Source organism: Bicyclus anynana, chromosome 22 (genome assembly GCF_947172395.1).
Source record: "Bicyclus anynana chromosome 22, ilBicAnyn1.1, whole genome shotgun sequence".
Classification (NCBI taxonomy): Eukaryota; Metazoa; Arthropoda; class Insecta; order Lepidoptera; family Nymphalidae; genus Bicyclus; species Bicyclus anynana.
In genome coordinates this window covers 2981309-3006634 of record NC_069104.1, presented here as the reverse complement: position 1 = coordinate 3006634, position 25326 = coordinate 2981309, and the positions used below count along the sequence as shown (strand labels likewise).

The following is a 25326-nucleotide window of genomic DNA, read 5'->3' as shown; positions in this document are numbered from 1 at the left end:
CGTGGAATTTAGTTTTTCCCTCGGAAACCATGGATTTTTCCGGGATAAAAAGTAGTATATGTGTTAATTCAGGCTATAATATATCTTAATACCAAATTTCAGCTAATTCGATTTAGTAGTTGAGGCGTGAAAGAGTAACAAACATTCATATCATCAAAATCATCAGTTTTCGCAAATCTCGGGAAACCATGGATTTTTTCGGAATAAATCGGCCTATGTGTTAATCCAGAGTAAAATCTATTTCCATTCCAAATTTCAGCTAAATCACTTCAGTAGTAGCGGCGTTATAGAGTAACAAACATCCAAACATACATACCAACATCTATACAAACTTTCGCGTTTATAATATTAGTTGGATAGGACGTGACTTCTGTCTTCGATTCGGAAGGCGTAGTTTCGAATCAATTCCAGGGTATGTCATCATCATCATTATCAACCCATATTCGGCTCACTGCTGAGCTCGAGTCTCCTCTCAGAATGAGAGGGGTTAAGCCAATAGTTCACCACGCTGGCCCAATGCGGATTAGCAGACTTCACACACGCAGAGAATTAAGAAAATTCAAAAATATGCAGGTTTCCTAACCCACGCGCCACACTTTCCGGAATCGGAGGCAGAAATCATATCCACTGGGCTATCACGGCTCTTGGTTCAGTGTATGTACCTCCAACTTATTAGTTAAGTAGGTGCATTTTAAGAAATTTAATATCACATGTCGGTAAAAGAAAAACATCGTGAGGAAACCCGCGTAACTGAGAATTTGCCAATCCGCATTGGGCTGTGGTGGACTATTTGTCTAACCCCTCTCATTTTAGATGAGACTAGTGCTTAACAGTGAGCCGAATATGTCTCTCTCGAAATATTCGTAGAATTAACGTAAATCCAAATTTTATCATGAAACGTAAATAAAAATTGTCTCACTCTCACGAATTTCAAACAAACACTTGACGAAACAATTTGAATAAATCACAGGATTCCAAAATCGTATAGTAAATAAGGTCAATCGATTGTGTGGGTATAAAAGAGAAGTCGACCATTAGCATGCCCAATGATCATTTGGAAGTCTCACAACAAAGTCGTAACAGAATTCTTTCATGTTAATCGAACGGTTAACACGATGGCGGTACGAATTTACAAGTGGACAATGGAACGTGATGATAAATGTTAACCTTTATATATGTTACCGTTAAATTGTAAAATACTATTATAATCCGATTCGCGATATTGTAATCTGTTGATATATTGTGAACTGAACATACTGATTACAATTTAACGTGTTATTTTTCGGTATATTATAATCTATCGAAGTGAAACCATAAATTGCAATATAAAACGTCAACTTTTACTTAAAAAAAATAAATGAAATAAAAAAACTGTCCGAACTTGCCCCTGATTGGTCAGCCTTAACGCAAACCGTTCTGTGTCCATAGAGTTAGGAATTAAACACATATTATGTCAGTCTAAATCGTAAAGTATAGATGGTTATGTGGGATAGTATTAAGTATAGTCTCTAGTGACTTATGCGATCCCGCAAATCTTTTCCGACTAAATCGTTAAACTTATAAATTGATCATCGATTGTACAAGAATCAAGATTTACAATTACGCCCAACTAAATTAAATTATAATACCCAATTTAGTCGTTCCATACCCAGCCATCTCAAAGCAACATTGTTGTACGCAATAAATTTCTCAAAACCCAACCATATCAATGTACCTAGAAAAGCCGTTACATAATTTTGTAATATCCCAGACCATCAAACTTAACGTATCCAGCACCTATTCCTTGAGTCAATGACTTGACAGTACCGGAAGCTTCGATAATATACCACTAGCCACCACGAATGAAGATGATCAACTGCCACCAGACGTTCTCACTTCTCGCTCACACTTTACCAACATCACATAAGACAGAGCAGGACATAAAACAGCCAATAAAATGCACGACACGTACAAGGAAGTGGGAACGATTTCTGATGGGCGCAGAGAAATATTAATCGGGATGCATGTATGACAGTAAATATATAAAATTTGAATATTGTATAATACGGTCGCCATTATCGTATCCGAGTGCACTCTATATAGACATGTTATAATCCCTAGAATTGTTATAATAGTAGGAGAGCCGAAGAGGGGATTTTTGCAGTTACTCGAACGCATCAAATAAACATAAGGAACTATACCTGGGACGTTGTTCAGTATCTCCACCAACCATGAGCCCTTAATATTGGTGGTTATGTTTAGGGCAACCAAAAAAAAACTAACTTCAGAAAAACTCAACCAGCACGTCAGATAAGATTAGGTATATAGTAGGTTAGTTAATTACTAAAAGATGTGGATTTCGAAAATCTAACGATTTGAGCATAATGTAATGGTATGGGAGGGTCCCAAAGTTACAAAATAAAACCCTTATATTTTAATCTTAATTAATCGCAAAAAATTCTGACAACATAAGTAAGCCAAAGTAATAAAAATTGCTTATAAAGTCTGTAGTTTTTTTCAATTGCTAAAAGCGAAGAAAGTAAATAACCATTTATTCTTCCAATCACTTAATCTACCAAATGTAATCGGTCCCATGACGTTTTGTTAACTGCAAATTTAGCATCCCGGGCTCCCCTACTATAATATATTTGTTGATTGAAAAGAAGATAGCCACCAGAAGTTAAGAGGAGAATCACATTAGAATCACTTTTGTATCAAATTAGAAAAAACCGATAGTGTAATCTTCATCGTACACAAATACGAGTCTTCCCTTAAAAAATGTTTTCTAATAAATCAAAATCAAAAATCATTTATTTCAAGTAGGCTCAGTTTACAAGCACTTTTGACACGTCAGTTGACTATTTGTAAAGATTCTACCACCGGTTCGGAAGGCAGGTTCTGCTGAGAAGATACCGGCAAGAAACTCAACAGTTGCTCTTTTGAAAAAGTCATACAGTATTATAATTTACAATTGATAACAATTACTGTTTACATTTCTTATAGTTTTACAGTTTTACAAATAAAACATTATCCAAATTGGTCCTTCCGTTTGGGAACTGCGATGCCTCAAACTGTGCACTTATTTGGCACCAATGATGTTAAATACTAGATGTGTTACTAGGTCATGAAAAATGAGGCGCTCAAAAGAGGAAATTTCCACATCTCAATGTTAGTTGTGGTCGACAAAGAAATAAGAATTTAAACAAATAATACCTAAATATAGTCTACAATGTCGAGTTGTGTGTTCAGGAAGTGTAAAAACTATATATACATAAATAAATAATGGTATTAAAGACAAAATTGTCAATGTGTGTGTCCCTTTTTGCGGTGATTTTTAGGGACGTAACCGATCTATAGTATAAAAAATAGTTTACATCAAGTATTGTTAATTCTATTAAAGGCAATACCTACAAAATATGTTGAACAAAGTCATAAACTTTAAAGTATAAAGTCTAAATCTTCAAAGAACAACTGTTTAACAACTTTACTACAACAGATTGACACGTGCTTACAATAACTCGTATCCACGTGCAGTTTACATAATACTAGTAAATAAATCACTCGAGCAAACAATAGGATGGCCACGTTTACATACGCAAAGTGACCGTAAATATTTGAATTTATCAATACATTACCCACTGACAATATACTAAGATGTTCGTTTTTCATATAACATGCTCAATGTACACTTGGAAATGTTTTATCGCTTTATTATCGCTTATGCTTGTGACTTTGTGATAGTGCGTCTTTTATACCATGCGATAATATATCGGTAACGACGTTCGTACATACGTGCTATAAATTCTGATGAAACTGATCTTTTTAACCGACTTCAAAAAAAAGAGGGGGTTCTCAATTTGAGTCTATGTTTTTTTTAATAAACTATTTAAAAAAACATTATTTTACTTTATCTTTTTTCTCAATTATTTCACTAAAATACTGCAATTTGTGTTAAATTTTGCTTAGAACCATAACAGAATCATTGAAATTAGGTACATAAAAATTAAAAAAGGCATTATTTACGAAAATTAATTCAGAATTCTTTATGAGTCGATAAAAGTACAATTTGTTGCTAATACGAATTAGTAATGGATCCTATTCATCTTAAATTTCTGTCTCCGTCTTTTAAAATTTTTCTTTTCAAAATCTTTATACATATATATTTATAAATTATTTATGATTAACATTCCTTCATCGTTTTAATAATAACTAATTTAAAACTAATAATATAATTTTTTGACAAATAACGATTCATATTTCTTATGCTGTAAAATAATAAGAGTTAATCAAGTTGTTGTTGTTTTTGAACAGTGGTATTGATCGGGTATTTACAGTAAACAGATAGAATACGACATTTTGTCGTATCGTACGAAGCAACTGTATCGTGATGTATAAACCCAGTCGGTGCATCGCACGGTCGCCAGTCGGTCAATAAACAAGAAAGGCGAATTGATAATCAATTGCTTATTTGCTTGTAAATGGAAGAGAATGACCGCCACCGACAATTGATATAACATTAGGGGATGTGCGCTTGCATTGCAATGTGATGTTTTGCTTGTATTCGTGTAATGAACTTAAGCTTATTTTGTTTGCTGCTTCTCTCAAGTATTAGTTATACAATTTCTGAATACCGTTCTATGTTTAGATACATTATAAGAAAATATATTTTGACCATCTAGCGTATGGGGTGCTTTATTTTATAAAAGATAAGTTATGGGTTCGATTAGCCCAACTTTAAAATATGACGTAGCATTTTTTTTTTTCAAAAAATATATTTAAATTAAGCCTAACCATAGTGCAACACAAACCGTTAATGAAGCGTCTAACGCTAAATTTGAAAATAATGGAAAATACAGGTAATTTTTAATCTACAGTTTTTTAAATATTCTTTTATGCTCTAATGCCAACATCATTATGATATTGACATTATCATCTGAAATAAATAATAGATACACACAGTGACACAAATAGGTTCCATAGTTAAATTGCGGCTGATACAATTTACATACAAAATCTAGGAAACCATAAATTAACATAATAATCTTAACATAATCTTAATTTATACAGTTAAAAGAACCTTAAAATGAGCTTCCATTTGACATATTAGAAGACTAAATAACTGATGAGGCTATAATATATGTCTTATGCCGAAATTCTAAAAAGAAGTTGTAATGATACTTGAGGTATTATACCATTTTGCCTAAAACTTGTGTTAATATAGAAATTCTTACGTAGGTGATATACAGATAGCAAGTAAATGGCGATAATGATACTTTCAACTACAAACAGCCACTGCGCCTATTATAATCAAGGGAAAAATAAGCTTCTCACAAAAATACATTTGAGCCATCTCAGTTTTCAAACTTTAGGATTAAAGATTAAAATAAATTAATAGTTCCATAAATTATTAAAAATACAATTAATGAGAGAAAAGTTCGCACGAACGAAATGAAAAATCATAGCCAAATCTCTTTGTAAGACAATACGCTCCTGTCGGCGGTATTAATTGAAATTTATTGCGTCTTATGCTTGAATCGGAACGGTGAAGACACTACAAGGAAAATAGCTTCACAATTTCCAACCATAACATCACGTAACAAGGTTGCTTTTCAATTGAGGGTTTTCAGAAAGAAGTACTTGAAATACTTCATTCAAATCTCGACTCAACGAGCAGGAGCTTAAGTTTAATTTTAAGTGATAGGTTTCGAAAACGTTCCTTTATATTTATTGTCGTTGGACAATCGAAGATAATGTACCACTCATGTGATTTGAAGCAATCAGGGGCCGTTTTTGTTTTATTGAATTACCGTGTGTTTGTTTTGATTTGTATACTTTGCTTGAGGATAAGCAAATACCCTCACTTTTGATACAGTATGAAGTGTACAATTAAAATCGTCTTCAGAAAAAAATTAAAAAAATACAGTAACACGCGTTTAGTTCACTTGTCGTGCCCACCTACAGACTTATCGCATATTATTTAGGTGGTCACGCAAGAAGACATAATAAGAAGAAAAAATTCTTCAAAAAAATCGTCAACCCTGAGCTTGTAAAAAAAAATAAGAATCAATCTAAAAACCAACACAAAAGGCAACCTCCACAACCCGACAAAAGAAGAACTTCTGTACATGTTAGATACGTTTTACTCCATATACAGGAGTATCCTCAGGATATATTCATCATCATCATTAACAACCCATACATGGCTCACTGTGGAGCACGAGTCTCGTCTGAAGATGAGAGAGGAGGCTAATAGTCCACCATGCTGGCCCAATGTGGAAATATTGACTCTACTATATTCAAAATCTAAAATGAACGAATTTGTTTATCCTTTTTCTATCGAGTGGTGTAATTAAATTTTAGATGTAAGAAAAATATTTTAACAAACAATCTAATTTATTTGAGTTTCCCGATTTTCCTCCTTGAAAAAGAAGAACTTTAAGACGTATTAAAGTTTTTTATCTTCGCTGGATATAAATACATTAGAAGATTATTAGCATTACAAGAGCATTACATACTTAAACACACAATACTCACACATCGACATCGGTTTAACCTTTGTCGGCACTCCCGGGACCTTTGTTGAATGTACTTGTACAAAAGACGGACTTATCCGAGAAATTTGACGTCATTAGTACGAGAAATCACATAATGGAATGTCCGCATATAGTCACTTGTTGGTCATCCTCAGTGATTGTTGATGGTGGAATGCTTTCTGTTTTAGATTAACTCGGAGTTTTATGTTGTTATACGTTAATTTTTAGGGTTCTGTACCTCGAAAAATAAAACCCTTCTAGGATAATTCTGTGATTTGTGTGTTTAGACCCCTTTTCCCAGGAATGCGTATAGGTATACAGTTTAAATTAAAACCATTTACTTCTTTCTTCTTTAGTCCCTTGAAGCTGTGAAAATTTTGAACTTCCAAATTAACGTAAAAAACTACTGTATATGTCACAAAAAACGTATATTTTGAGACCCTTAGAAAAAACAAAACTGAAAGGATTTTTAATTTTGCGCTCCGTTGATCTAGAACTATGAAATTTGACAGCTACTAAATACAAAAATCTGAAAACATTTATTACATTATTTTGTAATCTAATCATACAATCAGGTGAGCTGGTTGTTGTTCTGAAAAGATTTTACGTTTCAACTCCAATGCTCCCAGTAATCCATCTACTTTGCACTATTGTATTATCCATAAGTATTTGTCCCGTGACTTCTTTTTGTTCTCACATTTTCGCGAGATACGTTCTTATGTCATAAGCAATAGAGATCATATTGCAATGTCGATTCCTTTGACTTGTAATAATACCGTATTTAAGATCGATACAAAGGTCGGGATGGTTCAACCATATCCGCCAATATATTATCATCGCTTCCTTTAGATACTGTACTATCATCAGTCTTGTTATAACTGCCTATGTACCTATTGAGTTCCTTCTTCGTGCCAATATTGTCCACCAACATTTGACCAAAGTTGGTATAATCACATGTATTGTAGGCATTGATTCGTTGCAGCCAACGTTTGATCAAAGCTTGGTTCGAAACATTGGCTTAAAAATATGGTATAAATTGGTTAGTTACCGTACAAAATTATGTTTAAAGCTTAAATAAGTAATTTTAGATATGCAATTTTTATATTCGTTTAATATTTATACATAAAGATCAATTTCAAATTTGTATCTACCTACTTAAAAAAACCGAGCAATTGCGTTTCGGACTGCCCACCGAGAGTTCCGTACAAATCGCTTGTACTTCGTTTTAAAGTCTTACGATATATGATACGTCATATGATACGGTTAAATTTAAAATTTTAATCGTCGTTTCTTGCATAGAGCCTGTTTTTTGGTATTTTATTATTACATAGCCGAGCATAGCAGGATTTTTCCCTATAGTCTAAGACTATATTAATTTCCAAATTTCATAGTTCTAGGTACGACTAGACGGGAACCTATAATGATTCCGTTGAGAACTCTCGAGAGAATCAAAATTTCTCAAAAAACCTATATTAAAAAAACAAATGATTTGAAACTCAATAAAATTTTAATAAAAAAAATACAACCGATTTCAAAACTTAAAAACGTACCCACTAAACTAAAAAGTGAAAAATAACATCATAATATGTTCTACCTGCTGATCAGTATGAAGGCGGTGCTAAGCCGGTGATGTAACTAAACTAACTTGAGGTTGCGTGGTATAAATTAAATGTAAGTTTGTACACCTATCTAGTACCTACTCCATTGATGTTACGTCATACATATTTGTGCAGCTTTGCATACAAAATATAATATCATGAGAATAAAATTTTATATTAATATTCCAGTAACAGTGTACGATGCACCCTAAGTAAAGTGTGTATTCGCAAAGCATTTTCAATATCATAATTCATCAAGTTCTATTCGAGTGATTGGAAGTTTTCTTATAATTCAACCTCCATGTGGGTATAGTGTTGCCATATACTGATACATTACTCGCCGCTAAGTTGTGTAATCCCACTTCTAGATCGCACATAACCCATCTACAACTTTTTTGAGACCAACTTGAAGTGTTAACTTTGTTTAGTTTAGTAATGAGATCTTAGTGCTCACGCAGACGGGCCACCGGCCACAACCACAAAACGCCGCTACCGGCATATTTCCTGTAATTTTCATACATTTTATATGGACTCGTCGCACACGGTTGACGCCAGTGGCTGCCACACGCTACAATCATCGCTGCTCGCTTCTTGTGGCCCGCACCGGCCACTAAACGCCGACACAAAACGCCGTAACACGCCACTCGCGCGATTATGATACTGCATGTATGGGTTAAAAGTAACAGCTACCGACCACAAGTGTCGACCACCGTCCACAAGTTTCTGTCGCGAGCTTCAGCCACTTTTGTGGCGCCTTCTGTATTTAGGAATATGTATTTAATTACTTAACTTTGTCTTATTTTTGTGTGCGTATACCCGAATCTGAGCCGTGATAGCCCAGTGGATATGACCTCTGCCTCCTATTCCGGAGGGTGTGGGTTCGAATCCGGTCCGGGGCATGCACCTCCAACTTTTCAGTTGTAAGCATTTTAAGCAATTAAATATCACGTGTCTCAATCGGTGAAGGAAAACATCGTGAGGAAACCTGCATACCAGAGAATTATCTTAATTCTCTGCGTGTGTGAAGTCTGCATATTCCGCATTGGGCCAGCGTGGTAGACTATTGGCCTTACCCCTCTCATTCTGAGAGGAAACTCGAGCTCAGCAGTGAGCGGAATATGGATTGATGACGATACCCGAATCTGTGCTTACGTTATTCTCTTCCACAGTGGTTGTCTGGAAGAAATCGCTCTTTAGCGAAGATACATTAGTTTCTAAGTTTTATTATAAGTTATTGTTTATTTTTGTTTATAGTGTACAATAAACTATATTTCTTCTTCTTCTTATTGTTTCTTGTAGCGGCGTTTGTGGCTGTCGCATGTGGCTTGTGTGCGTCGACACTTAGAGTACCTAGGCATAGCATTTTTGTATTTATAAAGTGCACACAACTAGTTCTAATGTCTAATTAACTGGCAAATCTTCCAACATTTGTCAGTTAATTAAAACTCGTAGAATAGAACTTTCTGCAAATTCAATTCGTTAAAGATATCCACTACCTAGTAGACACATAATAAGGAAGCATTAGACATTTGAATACAAGGAATGTGGCTTAAAATAACCATAATTTCTAATCACATATGCAATACACGACCAATGCGTCGGTTGAATAAAAACAGATAGTTATAAGAATACGAATTAGGCAATACCTATATTAGATATGGCTTTAAGATTCAAGGCAATACATTGAACTTGTGGGGCCATAGATATTACAATAATATTTGAAGGACAAAGGTATTTCCTTCTGATGGTAAGTGGAAATTGCTTGTAAACAGGCGCTCTAGCCATGTAGCACGTCGATCGTCTTTCTACGAACGCTAACGCTTCGAAAACTAACAAAATGTATGGAAATGACAGGTCACGTGACCTGTCGATAGTAAAAGTCATTCCCATATTTTTTTTTTGGATGACACTACCCAGTTGACATTGTGATTTAATTAAAACTATCATGTTTTTTCCCGGACGAACTCTATCACAAAACGTTCTACAACTACTAAACATGTAACTGAACCTCTCATAAGAAGTATGATTAATCCGACCAAATTAAGAATTAGTAAGCGATATCTTCTGTTGCTTAAACCAGGTGCTACCTAATTGTGTAGCCTAGTCATAATGTACCGACTGTGGCGGAAAAGTCATTTGACCACCATTTTAATGTTTAATACTAAGAAATTAATAGTTAACAACTATAGACTAAGAGCTAACGTTCATAATCATCAGCCTTTTTAACAGCCCAATGTCTTATAGTAGACGGGTTATGTAACTTAAACCCATTGTGCAATTTGGTGAGTACAGCTCCATATTCCCTTTCCTACAGATAAGGAGGCTTGGGGCTTTAGCCATGTGGAACGTCAATTCTCTTTCTACAAACGCTAACGCTTCGAAAACAAACAAAATGTATGGAAATGACAGATCCGATCGACAAGTTGATCACGTGATAGTAAATGTCATTCGCATACATTTTTTTATTTTCGAAGCGTTAGCTTTTGTAGAAAGAGTATCGACGTGCCACGTAGCTACAGGGCCTGGTCCTGTAGTGGACCGTTAAAATAAGCTGATAATGATGCAAAGTGCTGGAATGGCGACCCCGCACTAGTAAGCGCAGCGTTGGTCGCAATCCCACCAGGTGGACTGACGACATCAAGCGAGTCGCAGGGATTCGCTGGATGCAGGCGGCTCAATACCGTGATGTTTGGAAGTCCCTACAAAAGGCCTATGTCCTGCAGTGGACGTCCATCGGCTGAAATGATGATGATGTTATATACTTTAGTGCTTTGGTTCTTCGACTATATAGCGTAATTTTCTCCGAATCTTCATATTGTTGAGGAGCGCCCGCGGTTTGGCAACTTCATCCACTGCCATCAAGTTTGAACGATAAAACGAAAATATCGCGTGAATCAAAAATCCAAGCTCTGTTTTTAGGTTTAGGTACTAACAAATTTATTGTTACAATTATTCAGCGATTCGCTATCAAACAAGGAAGCTTTTTTTAAGATTAAATGAAGAATGACGGAACCCAGATATAGTGAATGGGTTTTAATGTATTTTTTTTATTTAATTCCTACTATACTAAAAAGTTTACACATTAAAAATTAACGCTAATGAATTTTCAACTGAAGTAAGGAAAAGTTGATTTACCCTGTTTTTAGAAAACCGAGTTTTCATCAAATTTATTTCAATTAGGATTAGTTTACAAGCACTTTTGAAACGTCAGGTAATGTTATTAGATAATGTTGATAGACAGTGGAAGTCAAAACCTGAATTACTCTAATAACTATTAGAATTCAAACGACATGACAATCCGTGCAGTCGTTTTTTTTTTTATTTAACGCGAACAAACCGATAGTCCAAACGTGGCGGAGGACTTTGTTTCATAATATGTAGGTATATATTGTATAGATAAAATTAATATAGTACTACAAACTATCAAATACAAGCTATCCTCGAATTATTAGTAACTTTTATAGTATTACAACACAAGTTTTTGAATATTGCAATGTTAAGAAATTCTTAATGGGTCCAAAGCAATGATTATAGTATAATGTCATTGGTCCGAACGACTTACTAAAAATCAGAGGTACATCATGTTTTTGGAATTTAACGGTCTTTTGTGTCAATTTTGACTGGCCTATACGAAGAATGCGATTGTAAAATCGTCTTACAAAACTAACCTCATTATTAATTTATTAGTAACAATAAAAAGGCCCCATAGAATAACACAATTAAGATATAAAGAAGAATTTCTAGATATATCGCAAGAGTAGCTAATGTGTTCAATAAATCATCGCTTAATAACCACTTTATATGGCAGCTTCATTAGCGATGATCAAAGTTACAGAAATAACATGAAAAAGCGAGGAAAACTGAAACATTTTCTGAAGTTGCGAGTAAAAATGGCAATAAACCCAATTCAGTTAACCTACATACCGCATATACAGGATGTTTGCTGCCCTCTGCTAAATACAGGCTGATTAAAAAAAAAAGTTGTAATGATGTTTTATCCGTATGAAAACTTTTATTACGGGTATGAAATAACTGGTTTGGAAAAGAAAAATCACCGCATTTCTAAAAAAATAGATACTACAATTGCTTCGTTGCTCCAGGTTCGAGTCCTGGTTCAGGCAATGAATTATGTATTTTTTCTTTTTTTTTTTGTTGACGCGGTGGCGATAACCTGTGCCTGTGCCCAATAGCATAATTTTGGCCATTATATGTACAGATATGTAGATATTAGAAAAGCGTGGTGGGTCTACGCTACATATTTCATCCCATAAAGAAAAATGGCTATCCATGAACTGGATTATATTATAGCGAAGTAAGAAATTGCTTTTAACACTTGTGTATTCATAACATTTTTTATTTGGATGGGAAACTGAACTATTAAAAAATACAAATAAAATATACAATAAAATATCCACTTACTGAGAATTTTCAGGAAGAAAAATAAGCTTAATATTTCATGACTCAACGCAGGAGTCGAACACTAGACCTCGTAATCCAAAGCGACATAGGCTAACCAATCGGTCAACGGGATAGTTTTAAGAGTGAAGTAGCCAAATTTTATCTATGAACATCTTCAAGTTGCTTGGTCCATTAATTAGTGGCAAAAGGCAAAACTTGAAAGCAATAGACAATGTTTTTTTTTTGCTAAGGGACCGCAACCACGTGTTTGGCACACGTTAGGTGTAACTCAGAACATAGACAGGAAACTCTATTGTTACTCAAAAATATTGTTTTTCTTACTTTAAAATTAAACAAATTGATTTCTTTTCAAAAATATTAATAGTGTTTCCTAGCGTTATTAGATAGATTTGCGATTACATTAAAATAATTTGAATAAGTCATTCCAAGTAATATGCTACATTATGTTGTCTACTATAATTTTATTCAAAATACCAAAAGATAAATTTTCATATTAAGTACATAGGTTTAAAATGCTAAAAACTTTATTTATCAACACTTACTTCAAAAAATTACGTCTTTATTCTATGGTAATCTGCAGTAAAATAAAATATTTAGTTGAAAAGTGCTGTCACGCGGTAAACGAGTTTAAAGGACGCAGAATATAAATAATAAAAATACCATCTACAATGACATAAACTGGGCCACATAGAAATAGTAAAAGAACTTTAAGGCATTTAAATTAAGACTACGATAAAACGGATTTCCAACACTTACTACAAAATAATGATAAATATTTGGTAATAGAGCGTCTCCACACCATGCCTCGTCCACTAGTAACAAAAAAACATTGTTGCCCACGTGTTAGGACGCGGGATGCATTTTAAGGGTATCTATCCTTGACTTGCCTTATGAAATAATAAGCCTAGTCTCACATTTTTCCTTTATAATAAGATTTTACTTTTTCACAAAATCTTTAGTTTTAATAACTTACCTTTGGGATTAAATTATCTTTAGATACCTTTTATATTATCATTTTGATTGTCTGAAATCAATTTTCATTACTTAGTACAAAACAAAAAGTTGGTGATTAATATTAATAGAGCGACTCCACGCCACGCTGCGTCCATTAGTAACAAAAACACATTGTTGGCCACGTGTTAGGACGCGGGATGCATGTTAAGGGTCCCAGCCTCTAGCCTTGAGTTGCCTTATGAAAGAATAAGTCTAGACGCACACGTCCCATCGGGAAATATTCCAATCAATAGGGTATGTAGTATCTCGACGTACGATTCAATACATCTGAAGTGATTTTTCATTTTTGCGATCATATAAATTATCAATGAAATAACGTTTTTTTACATCTAAACGGCTTACCACAACCTTTTACAAAGCCATCATGATCTGTCCGTCTTATTTAAGGGCGTAAATAATGTTACCTCAATACGTAGTGCGTTTTTGAGTAAATGAAATGTTTGATGACGTTCAAAATTGCTTTATAGAACAATAGTACGATAAGCTTAATGGCCCTCAAGGGTATAAAATAACGCTCACCACACTAGATTACAAAAAAATAGTAATTCTTTTAAGGGTCGTTCTTGTAAAGGTTGTTGAGAGACATAATCTCTCATTAAGTTCAAAGTTTTTATTAAACGCAAGCTTAAAGAAAAATCTTATTAAAATGGTAAATATTATTATTAAATAAACGATAAAAAGCTTGGTATTGAACTCCAACACTAGATGACTTTGTTGGGCTCTTCTCAGACCAAGGCGTGTTTGAAACCCTCATAATTATCACCATTATATTTTTTTCGGGTTTACATGTTTTAAATAACCCGTGTATTTGATGCAATCAATACAATATGATAACATTATACAAATAATTCATGCCGTTTTTCAGCGAGACTAACGAATACAATTAACTTTTATGTATTCTTGAAGCATGCAGCAATTTGCGGGTGGGCTTATAGCATTGTCTTCAACCTTGCCTTACCTTACGGGCACTAATTGTTCTCCATTGATCATTATACTAAAGGATATAATAATATCATAACGGATAGCTACTAAATCGTTTCCAATTCTTTAGCCTCAATAGCTCAACGGTAAGAGCGGTCGGACTCATCATCGAGAGGCTCAGACCAGTTATAGAAGGACCAGTATCGCACCCATATTCACAAACGAAATTTTCTGACATTTTCTAAGGAAAACGAGCTTAGATTTGGTATATATCTTTTACTAAACTATAAGTTTTTGCCCGTTTTTTACATTATTCAACTACACAAAAAGGTATTTTTACGGAGCTCTTTAACCGACGAACACGATTACAACTATGAAACATCGATGCTATAGAGACAGTTTTTATAATCGCATTAGATCTTTGATCATATACTTTGACAGAATATTAACGTATAGCGAGGCAGGTCCTATACAATAGTTGGTCTGAGTCGAGGGGTGGTGGTTAGATCCTCATCCCGTTGGTCTATTGTCGTACCCCTTCCTAGCACAGTCTTTCCCAACTAGTTGGAGGAGAATGGGAATATTGGTCATATTTTAAAAATATATGGAAAAAATCCTTTAAAAAAATATTTAGTAAACTCTGCTAAGTTTTCCCGCCTAAACCTAGAATTTGATTTTTACAAAGATAGACACAGGATAGAAAGTAGGACATCAGATATCCAACTTACTTTTAAACTGTTTATCGAAAATCTAAAAACTGTATGTAAAAAAATATTACTCAGATATTTAAAATTAGTACGCGCCCGTGCGTGAAACTTTGTTAACACAAATTCTGCGGGAACCGTGATTTTTTCGGGATAACAAGTAGCCTTAGTTCTGCTCCAAGATTCATTTCATCTCCATAGCAAAATTCATCAAAATCGGTGCAGCGTTTAGATATAGGCTTGATAGAAAAATATGTAATTAAAACTACAGTGCGTTTCCTATTAAGATCGAAGTGACTTTTGTAATAAAGTTAATTAATATTAAATTAAAAAGCTGTTTTCCAAAATCAAGTAAATTACTTTTTGGAATGCGTAATAAATTTTTAGATTTGTAAAAAATCAATATTAATTTATCGATAGATAAATCGATATTTATCGATAGATTATTGGAAGGTTTTTATCATTGATAAAGAAAGTTTAATTAGATGTTTTATTTATTTTTTCAATACTAAGGTCATTAGTCATTATTTAATTTTATATATCATTGGTGAATCGGCCTCAGTATTACAGAAACGAAAAAAAATGTTTAAATACATCAAGCCTTTTTTCAGTTAGCCGAAACAAACGAAAATTTTTTTATAAATATAAGAACTTAATAGCATGCTCAAGAAGCCAAACAATTCTCCCAAATATCTTAAATATTAAGCACATCTATTTCTATTCAATAAAAAAAACGTTTATGTACACATGTGTCTCGAATTCCTTTTCCAACTAACCATCAACAATATTAGACGCTACGAATATTTCTAGGTAACTCTGAATCATGTTAAATATGAAACTAATTATGTTTTCATACACGAACGTTCTATATTTAATTATATCCTAAAATAAACACAAATGGGCTTACCAGCTACGGGAAACGAGTACAATTCCCGTGCACATCGAAAACTAAATGTCACAACGATATAATTAAGTCAAAAATATCGATAGAGGTCACAAGAAAATCAGCACAACACTCAAATGTCACTCAACACGATTAAGTTCACGATGAAACGATATCGAGTTGAATTTTTTTTCAGAATCTGCGACACTCTTCGAACGTCCGCACAGTTCGGGGGTTGAGTCAAGACTGAAGATAATCGTAGTCGCGAGCTTTCAGCGATGCGCGCGCGCCCCGATCCGTCGTGCTGCTATCTCTATCTTTAGTATCGAAAGCTCGCACTTTGTTTTATTTCTATCTCTGTCTAGCCTAATGTCTTTGCGTGAAAATTAAGAAAACGCAGCCGCCGCGCTAGGGTTACGTAACTCTCTTGATTTATACTGTCGTCTGATTAATGTTTTTTATGTTTTGGACAATGAGTTGTCTACGAGGTAGAGCGGTCATTGTGGCGTTTTATTTTACTATTCTATTCTTACTGGAATTTTCAGTAATAAATTAAATGTAATATTTTAAATTCGAAATAGCCCTATTTTTATTTTTTTATAGATAAACACTGCACTGTATTTTTTTCTGCGTGAATGTCACATATATCTATAAAAACTCTTGTACGTGTAAATTTGTGTATGTAAAAGATTAGCTTGTTTAAATAGAAGAGATAATTAAATATTTATTTATCAATTATAATACATATATTTTATCAATTATAATAAGTAGTGAAATTAAACCAAAGTGCTACATAAACAGTTTGATTTCCTTTAGAAGAGCTATTGAAGATATTTAATAATATAATTGTGATAACATTCAATACAGCTGTATAAGCATGAATACGACATATTCCTTAGGAGCTCTATGAGATTACTCTATTGTAATACTTGCTACAGATCATCAGTTCTATTTAATAATATTTCAATTATGTCGGTCCACATGACAAGCGCAGTTTTATCGAACGTGTGTACAAAAATTGGCGCAGATTTTTTCTTTATGCACCATATAAAAGGAGGTTTGATAAGCTGTACATTTGGATTGTGCAGTACATTTGTAAAGTATTATAGTTGCCGTGTTTGGTATACACTGTCAGTTCAACTGTGCACTATGCAATTTTCAGTATACACGGACGATTTAACTGAACAATACGACTGTTCATTTAAAACTGAAGGTCTGTATGTCCCACATATGGGATATTTTTCCACTAAATATAAGGTGAGCAATCGCGTTAGGCTATAAACTCGGACTATATAAAAATCTATACAACATGATGCCATTGTAGTCAATACAACACAGAGTAGTAGCCAAATGGCTTATTTTATTTGATAGCTTTTGATTTTTCTCCTAATGTCCTGTATATCAATAATTGTGTAGTGTTAAATATCTTCGGTTTTCGAGCTATATGTTAATGTTAGTTTATATTCAACGGAACAGAAACAAATTTATTTCGTTGAAGCAGTAATAGTCGGATATCGGTTCGGTTTAAACAAAGATGTGTAGTTATTCTTTTTAGTTTATGTTGGAAATTGGGTAAAACAAATTGCCGCCATTTCACAGAATTAATTTATATTTTTTTGGTAAAGCTTTTTGCAAGTTTTTGTTTTAAAATACAATTGGAATTATATAAATAATTGCTAAATATATGATGAGTGATTCCCATCAGTTGTTACATTTCTTAGCTAAAGATGTACTCGTATCCATTAATTCTACTGGGTGCAGTATATATCTTATCTTATATATAATATCTTCTTATGGGTAGGGGTAGGGTATTGTAGGCACCTTTAACTAAAATTACTTTATTAATTTATTTCGTTGTATCCACAGATTATAGAATAATAGGCAGATTGAGCGCACGGAATACGGCAGTGATGCACCCAATCCAAATACAAATTCATAACATTCTCGAGTCAGTACGACGCAAAGCGTCCCATCAGTAATTTTCAATATTAATCAAGAAAAATGGCGTCTTATGTTTTTAAATATTTTAAAAACTCTTCACAAAAACTAAAGAAATAATATGGAGTATTTTTATAGGTATTTATTGAGTATTTAGTATAATATGACAATAATTTACGTAATTGTTGTTAGTGTTAAATCTTGAAATACAAGTTATGAATAAAGTTTGTATATGCAGATGTCAAGAAGACGCTTCGACGATTTTTTAAAAAATTCAATGGCGTCACCGCGTGACTTGTAAAGGCTCATTCTGTATCATTCTTTGTTCTCTGGTTGGCCACTTAAGTAAACTTATTTAAAATTCACTTATTTAAGCAACACCACCAACTACCGTTAGGCTGAGAAATTTTACTGAATTTTTTTACAGAAAAGAAAAACTCAGTATTTCATAATCATAGCCCGACTCCAGACTCGAACCAAGGACCTCTTGATCTAAAGACACATAGGCTAACCACTAAGCCAAAGGCCAAAAACATTATACTTATTAATTACACTCAACAAAGATAATGTAATTTTTTGACGAGGCGAAAGCTGATTTATGTTGACATTTGTATATAAAAAAAAATTGATTTTATTAAATAAATATTATTATATTTCACACTTGATAAGATAAAATGAAATCAATGAAAAAATACATGTTATAAACAATTAAAAATAAGCACATATATAATAGGTAATGCTAACGTATGAAAGTGAATCACATCAAAATCTGGGAAGTAGATTTCCTCCGAGAAGTTCTCATAAACTATTTAACTGTCTGCTTCATACTAATTCGATCCGGCTTCCTATTTATGCAGAACCCATTATTTGGTGATCTTTTTGCATTTGAATAACGGACGCCCGCAACTACGTCCGCGTTGAAATCAATGTTAAAAAAAAACCTTTAACCCTTATTTCTTCACCTTCTATTTATATTTTCGCATTTTTATTTATAATAAATAGTTCAGTTATTAATCAAGAAAAATGGCGTCTTATGTTTTTAAATATTTTAATAACTCTTCACAAAAAGTAATGAAATAATGTGGAGTATTTTTATAGGTATTTATTGATTATTGAGTAGGGTAGGGGTAAGGTTTCACGCGGTCCAAGTCACGGGCATCCGCTAGTAATATAAAAAAATACAAGATACTCGCCCCATATCCAGTATAGCAGCCAATAGATTTAATTTTAAACAGTCCTACATCCATCAATCAATCGATACCCAATCGCTAGGGATCGCAGTAGCTGTACGTTGCTCTTATTACTCTATGCTTCGTTTCCGTTTCCGGTATGGCGCGTGCCATTGTGGAAGTTACTTTTTTAATTTAAAACGTTTGGATTCCAGGGATTTCGTGCGAACAAATCTTTTGACCTTTTGCCCAAATTCTTTTTCTTGTGTGAATATAATAATGTGTATATAATTCCCAATTCTGAGAATTCTTACTGAGAATTTGTTAAAAGAAATTAAAAATTCTATAGACTGATAGAAATGATATAGGACTCGAACCCTCGGACCTCGAAGTTCGAAGCAACATAGGTTATACACAGAATCAACGGAGCAGTTAAAATATTTTGTGCTAAATAACTTTTTCCGAGTTAATACCATTGTGTTTGGAAGTCTATGTAAGATACCTATATCCAGCAGTGGACGTCTTTCGGCTGATAATGATGATGATGAGGATGATGATGATGATGACGATGACAGAAAAGACAGAGAAGAAAAAAGAAAGAAAATTAATTTATTCAAATCTAAAAGTTATCCCTATCCTTATGACAGCATGTCTGTCTGTAACCCTTTAAAAGAAAGGGTGTACAGCTCAGCATATGCCGTGCACTACATACAAGCATAATACATCAAGCATTTTCAGCTGAGCTGTGACATCGGCGTGTGATGATGATGAACTTTTTGGCTTTAATATGTATAAAGGAATGATTTGATAATAAAAGTATAACAATTATTATTAAAAAAAATAATAACATCAAGTGATGAAATTACTTGGTACAAAGATGCGGCTTATAAATAACAGAAAGTATATTATTTGTACAAAACGTCGGGTAACGTCAACAAATAACTCAGAAACGATACACAATAGAAACAAAGCAATGCAGGCAAATAAGTTGTGTGGGCGGCGCAGCGGTGCGCGCTGCCTTCTGTGAAATATGAGGGTAGATGCCCCGATTATTGTTAATCTAACGTCATACGTTATTTGTGTGTATTTCAAAAATCAAAAAATAAAATTCATTTATTTCAAGTAGGCTCAGTTTACAAGCACTTTTGACACGTCAGTTGACTATTTGTAAAGATTCTACCACCGCTTCGGAAGGCAGGTTCTGCTGATAAGATACCGGCAAGAAACTCAACAGTTGCTCTTTTGAAATGAAGTCATACAGTATTATAATTAACAATTGATAACAATTACAATTTCTCTTAGTTTTACTTCATGTGTGAAGGTGGAAGCTGATCCAATGGCCTCCAAGCACCTTTATCATTATGGAACTCATCAATAGTGTAGTAACCTCGACTAAGTAAATGTTTTTTAACACATTGCTTAAAGTTGTGTCTCCTTATTAACCCGACGTAAAAAGAAGGGTGTTCTAATTTTGTTTCTTAGTCTATGACAAGTTACGAGTAGTCCTTCACTGAGATCTCATGTAAAGTGAAGATTCAGTCTAAGATAGAAGCAATTAATTTTCTACTATTGCGAATAGAAAATCAAAAAAAATAAAATATGAGGGTAGATGCGCCGATTATTTTTAATCTAACGTCATTCGTTATTTGTGTATATTTCTCCTTATTAACCCCACGTAAAAAGAATAATCTAATTTTGTTTCTTAGTCTATGACAAGTTACAAGTAGTCCTTCTCATGTAAAGTGAAGATTTAGTCTAAAATGGAAGCAATTGATTTTCTATTCTATTGTGAATAGAAAATCACTGTTATGTCTTGAGCTAGTGTTTTTTTATAGAAATCCGAGTACTATAGAGTGACATTTGTGCAGCTGGGTTAGATTGGATGGCTATACAAGCATATAAGTAAACAGATATGCCTAATAGCTATTTCAAGATACGTTCAATTAGACTATAAGTACCAACTCAAAAATAGCGAAAGTGTCCGTTAAATTTTATTATTAGTCTTCAGTTGTAATGAGAATGACCGTTGTTATTGTACATAGAATGCAATAGACATGGCATGTACAATGTATATATGTACACTATAACCTTGTTCGCACGAGAGATTCTTTAACGGACGTTAAAAAGGCGTTCAAATACAACAAATTCACACGTCAGCGTTTTTAAAACACGACGCTTTTTTTGAGCAGCATTTTCAATTTTGGGCGTTGGAAATAGACCTTCATTTAACTTCTTATTATATTAAAAAGCTCTCGTGCGAATGGGGGCTATAGTCCTCGTCGCTCGAATGAAAACAATACATCAATTCACAGTGATTGATTATGGATTGATTGATATTAATCATTTGCTTAGCGTATGTGGACTATGAGAAAGCCTTCGATTCGGTGGAGACCTGAGCTATGCTAAAACCATTGACGAGATGCCGAATTGACTATAGGTACATCCAAGCGTTGAAGTTGTACGCCACTATGTCAGACCGTATACAGGATCAGACTACAAGGCCAATCCAGTTGTAGCGAGGAGTATGTCAGGGAGATGTGATCTCACCGAAACTATTTACCGCTGCATTGGAAGACGTCTTTAAGCTTATGGACTGTGACGGACTAGAGATCAACATCAATGGTGAGTACATCACTCAACTGCGGTTCGCAGATGATGTAGTCATAATGACAGAGACTCTGGATAACCTTGCTCAATGACCACAGCAGAGTTTCTCAGCACAAATAATGTGTAATGCTCATGTATCACTTTGATATATCATAACACTCCATTTCTATAACTTTGTATCTCTGTGACCATACATTACCAGCTACCGTTACGGCTAAGGTCGTCAAAACAATCCAAGCACAAGTAGATACATAATTACCTACGTTTATGTGTTACCTACCGCTTGCTAACTGATCCCTGTATAGCTGAGCATAATAATTCGTTAATAGACTTCATTCACAACGAGCGACTTATGCGTTCCTGCTAATCGATTTGTCGATGTGCTGCGATATCGCTTGCATGGGTAGACGTATTTATTGAGTGATGTGATTATCCTAGGAGCCATTACCTTAGGATATGACCTCTTCCTCCGATTCTGGAGTGCGCAGGTTCGAATACAGTCAAGGGCAAGCACATCCAACTCTTCGTCTCAAACGGTGAAGGAAAAACATCATGAGGAAACCTGCATACATGAGAATTTGGCCAGCGTTTTGGACTAAGGCCTGACTCCTCTCATTCTGAGAGGAGACATGTGCTCAACAGTGAGCCGAATATGGGTTTTTAATGATGATGATGAAGTATGGAAAAAAGTTACCTATCAAAATGTAATTTTATGTAACTTAAAGATAATAATTACATCAAGCCAATAATAATAACTCCAAAATCATGCAAAAGCTAGCCAAGCCAAGCTATAAGTCATATTCCTGGATCATTATTTATGATCATGCCTCAGTGTACCGTTGTTGCCTTTTAGAATAGTTTCCACAATTTTGATTTATGATAGTTTGTTTATACGGATGCCGGATATCAATGGACATTGTTGTATTGATTTGTGGACATGGAACTAAAGTCCTACTTTACTGAGCCTGCATAGCCAGATGTACCTCTTTGTATAAAGGATGAAAGTGTCCAAAACCACCACAGTCCAAAATCCATATTATTATCTTTAGCAGACTATCTTAATGGCCCACTAGACTAGCCAGTCACCAAAGTTAATGGACGGCTAGTTGTCTATTCGTCCTTTGTTAACTAAAATCACAATGTCAAATACACTATTTAGTAATTTTGATCAGTTTACACACAGATTAACCAATAATTGGCAGATAGAGCGTACGGAACACAAAGGCCACTCCAAATACAAAATTCAAAAACGAATAAATTCTCGAGTCGGTACGACACGAAGCGTCGCATATTAACATTACCTTTAAATATTATTTAAGAAAAATTGCGTCTTAAGTTTTTAAAAATGTTAAAAACTGTTCACAAAAACAAAATAAATAAGATGGAGTACTTTTTTATTGGTAATTATTATTTATTATGTTAAATTACGTAATTGTTGTTAGTGTTAAATTTTCAAATACAAATGAAAAAAGTTTGTAGATGCTGATATCATATCACGTGGCGTTTGCATTTTTTATGGGTTTCATCGGCTGCTCATTCTGGATGATCTTTATTCTGTGAGTTTACAATAGATATTATATTGAATATTTAATACGAAATCATGTTAATTTTAATAGGTTGTTAATAAACACCAAATTAGTGAATAGGTCAGCTGGACTGAGGGCTTATATGTACTCTCCACATGTAACATTACCAACTTCCCAACTCCTGACTAAGAAATTATTACTGAAAATGACTTAAAAGAAAAAAAAATCTCAATACTTCATAGTCGAACTCAGGATTCGTAGCCACATAGGCTAACCACTGAACCAAAGATGCAATATCATCTATTATTGTTACTAAAATATTCTCAGGAATCTCAAGTGTCGAACATTGGCTAACATCTGAATCTCAATTTCTGTGCTCTCAAGCGCGAAGGCCAATGTAGCAATAGATATTATATTAAAAAATAGTTACAATTATCTTCGCGATATGGTTGAACAGGGATCGTAAAATAAAACCTCCTATCATTATTCTATTATTAGTAATGAATTTCACATAATATATAATCTAACTAGCGTATTTGTCCGCGTGGGAATTCAGTTTCTCACAAATCGGGGAACCATTGATTTTTACGGATTCTTTCCAGTCAAAGTCCCATATAAATATATTCAGCTGTTCCAGAGATTAGCCTGGATAAGTGATTGATATCGATGTATTTCGGAACCTTATTCCATGTACTATACTAAATTAATATTGTTTATATTAAATTTGATATGAGTCAACTACCATAATGTTAAAAATATTGTGGTTTAGAACCATGCAAATAACTTTAAACATTTGAGAAAACTTGGAGAAAAGACAGTTCCCGAAAGGGGTGCTAACTTTAGCTAGCTCACTTCAAAGCCAAGGGCTAACTTGTAAAGAATAATGGTCTTTTTTCTATATAAAAGTCCATTACAAGTCCTATAGTGCGAATTTTCTTTGTGTGATTTGTTTTTGCCCTTAGTACGTTGAGAATTTTTATTTGGCCGATTCAATTTTATTTTAATGTTTTGATTAAACATGGTGCTCGCGAGTATTTCCCTTAACTTCAAGGCTGACAAGTCCACTTTAAGGAGCCGAACTGCATAACTATTATTTTTTTAATAAAAATTTAAAACTTTTCATGTTTTCATACAAAGTGATTCAAATAATTCCGACTATCCATGTAACACATGCCTTTATCTATCCTTGCATTTAAAATTTTAAAGTTTGGCTACGTCATAATTATAAGGATAGAATTAGGGATAAGGGACTCATTTTAAGATGGAGTTATGTTTTTTGAAAATTTTTAGTTAATAAATAAAGAATATAACCACAGAGTTATGTGAAATATCCCCAGCATCCTGTATATTTTAATCACTGGCGTTTTCATAGAGTCATAATAAGACTAGATATATCACACACCCTAACCTTTCTCTACCATTAAACACTTCTCCAATATCATTAATCCTGTGATCTTGACCCTTAAATAAATCCCACACATTTTAAGACATACATACATTTAAATTCCTCTACATATAGTGCGGCTATAACTTAAGAAAAACCGGATACACAGCATCCCTGTACAAAATATAACAAGCGTATATTTAATCTATAGAGGCGACACCTCTACACGAATAGGAAATGCAAGCTCAAGGAAACTATTAATTGTTGGAATAGTCAAGGAGCTGGTGACTAATTAGAAGGCAAACAAATACATTATTATTATGTACCTATATGTTAAACACATTTTATGAATGGTCACTGCCTGATCTGGTTTCGTATCAAGTCAGAACTTTACTGAGCTATGAAATAATTGGTTTTTCCTTGTTTCAGGAAATTCTGAGCCTAATTGACAATTTGGTGGTGCCACAATGTGACCAGTTAGTGGTGATATACATGCCTCGGAGATAACTTTAAGCTGACGATCCCAGTATCATTTACATTTGAAAGTATCATTACCCAAGTCACTAACTTACATAGAGCATTGTGATAAGTCAAACTAAGCTTTCCTTCTCCTGAAGCTTGGGCTTGCTACTCATCAACATAAACAGCCTG

At 33.9% G+C, this 25326-nt stretch overlaps 1 protein-coding gene across 2 annotated transcripts in view; it reads right to left on the bottom strand.

The window, feature by feature from the left end:
• The window catches only part of LOC112044537 (fibroblast growth factor receptor homolog 1), a 103567-nt gene extending 87254 nt beyond the window's left edge, over positions 1-16313 (bottom strand). The window contains exon 1 of one of the 2 annotated variants that reach the window (XM_024080418.2): positions 16076-16313. The gene's annotated coding sequence lies outside the window, so the exon portion shown is untranslated. The remainder of the gene's footprint in view (positions 1-16075) is intronic. The other variant, XM_024080419.2, reaches the window with a different exon arrangement.
• Between the last annotated feature and the right edge of the window lie 9013 nt (positions 16314-25326).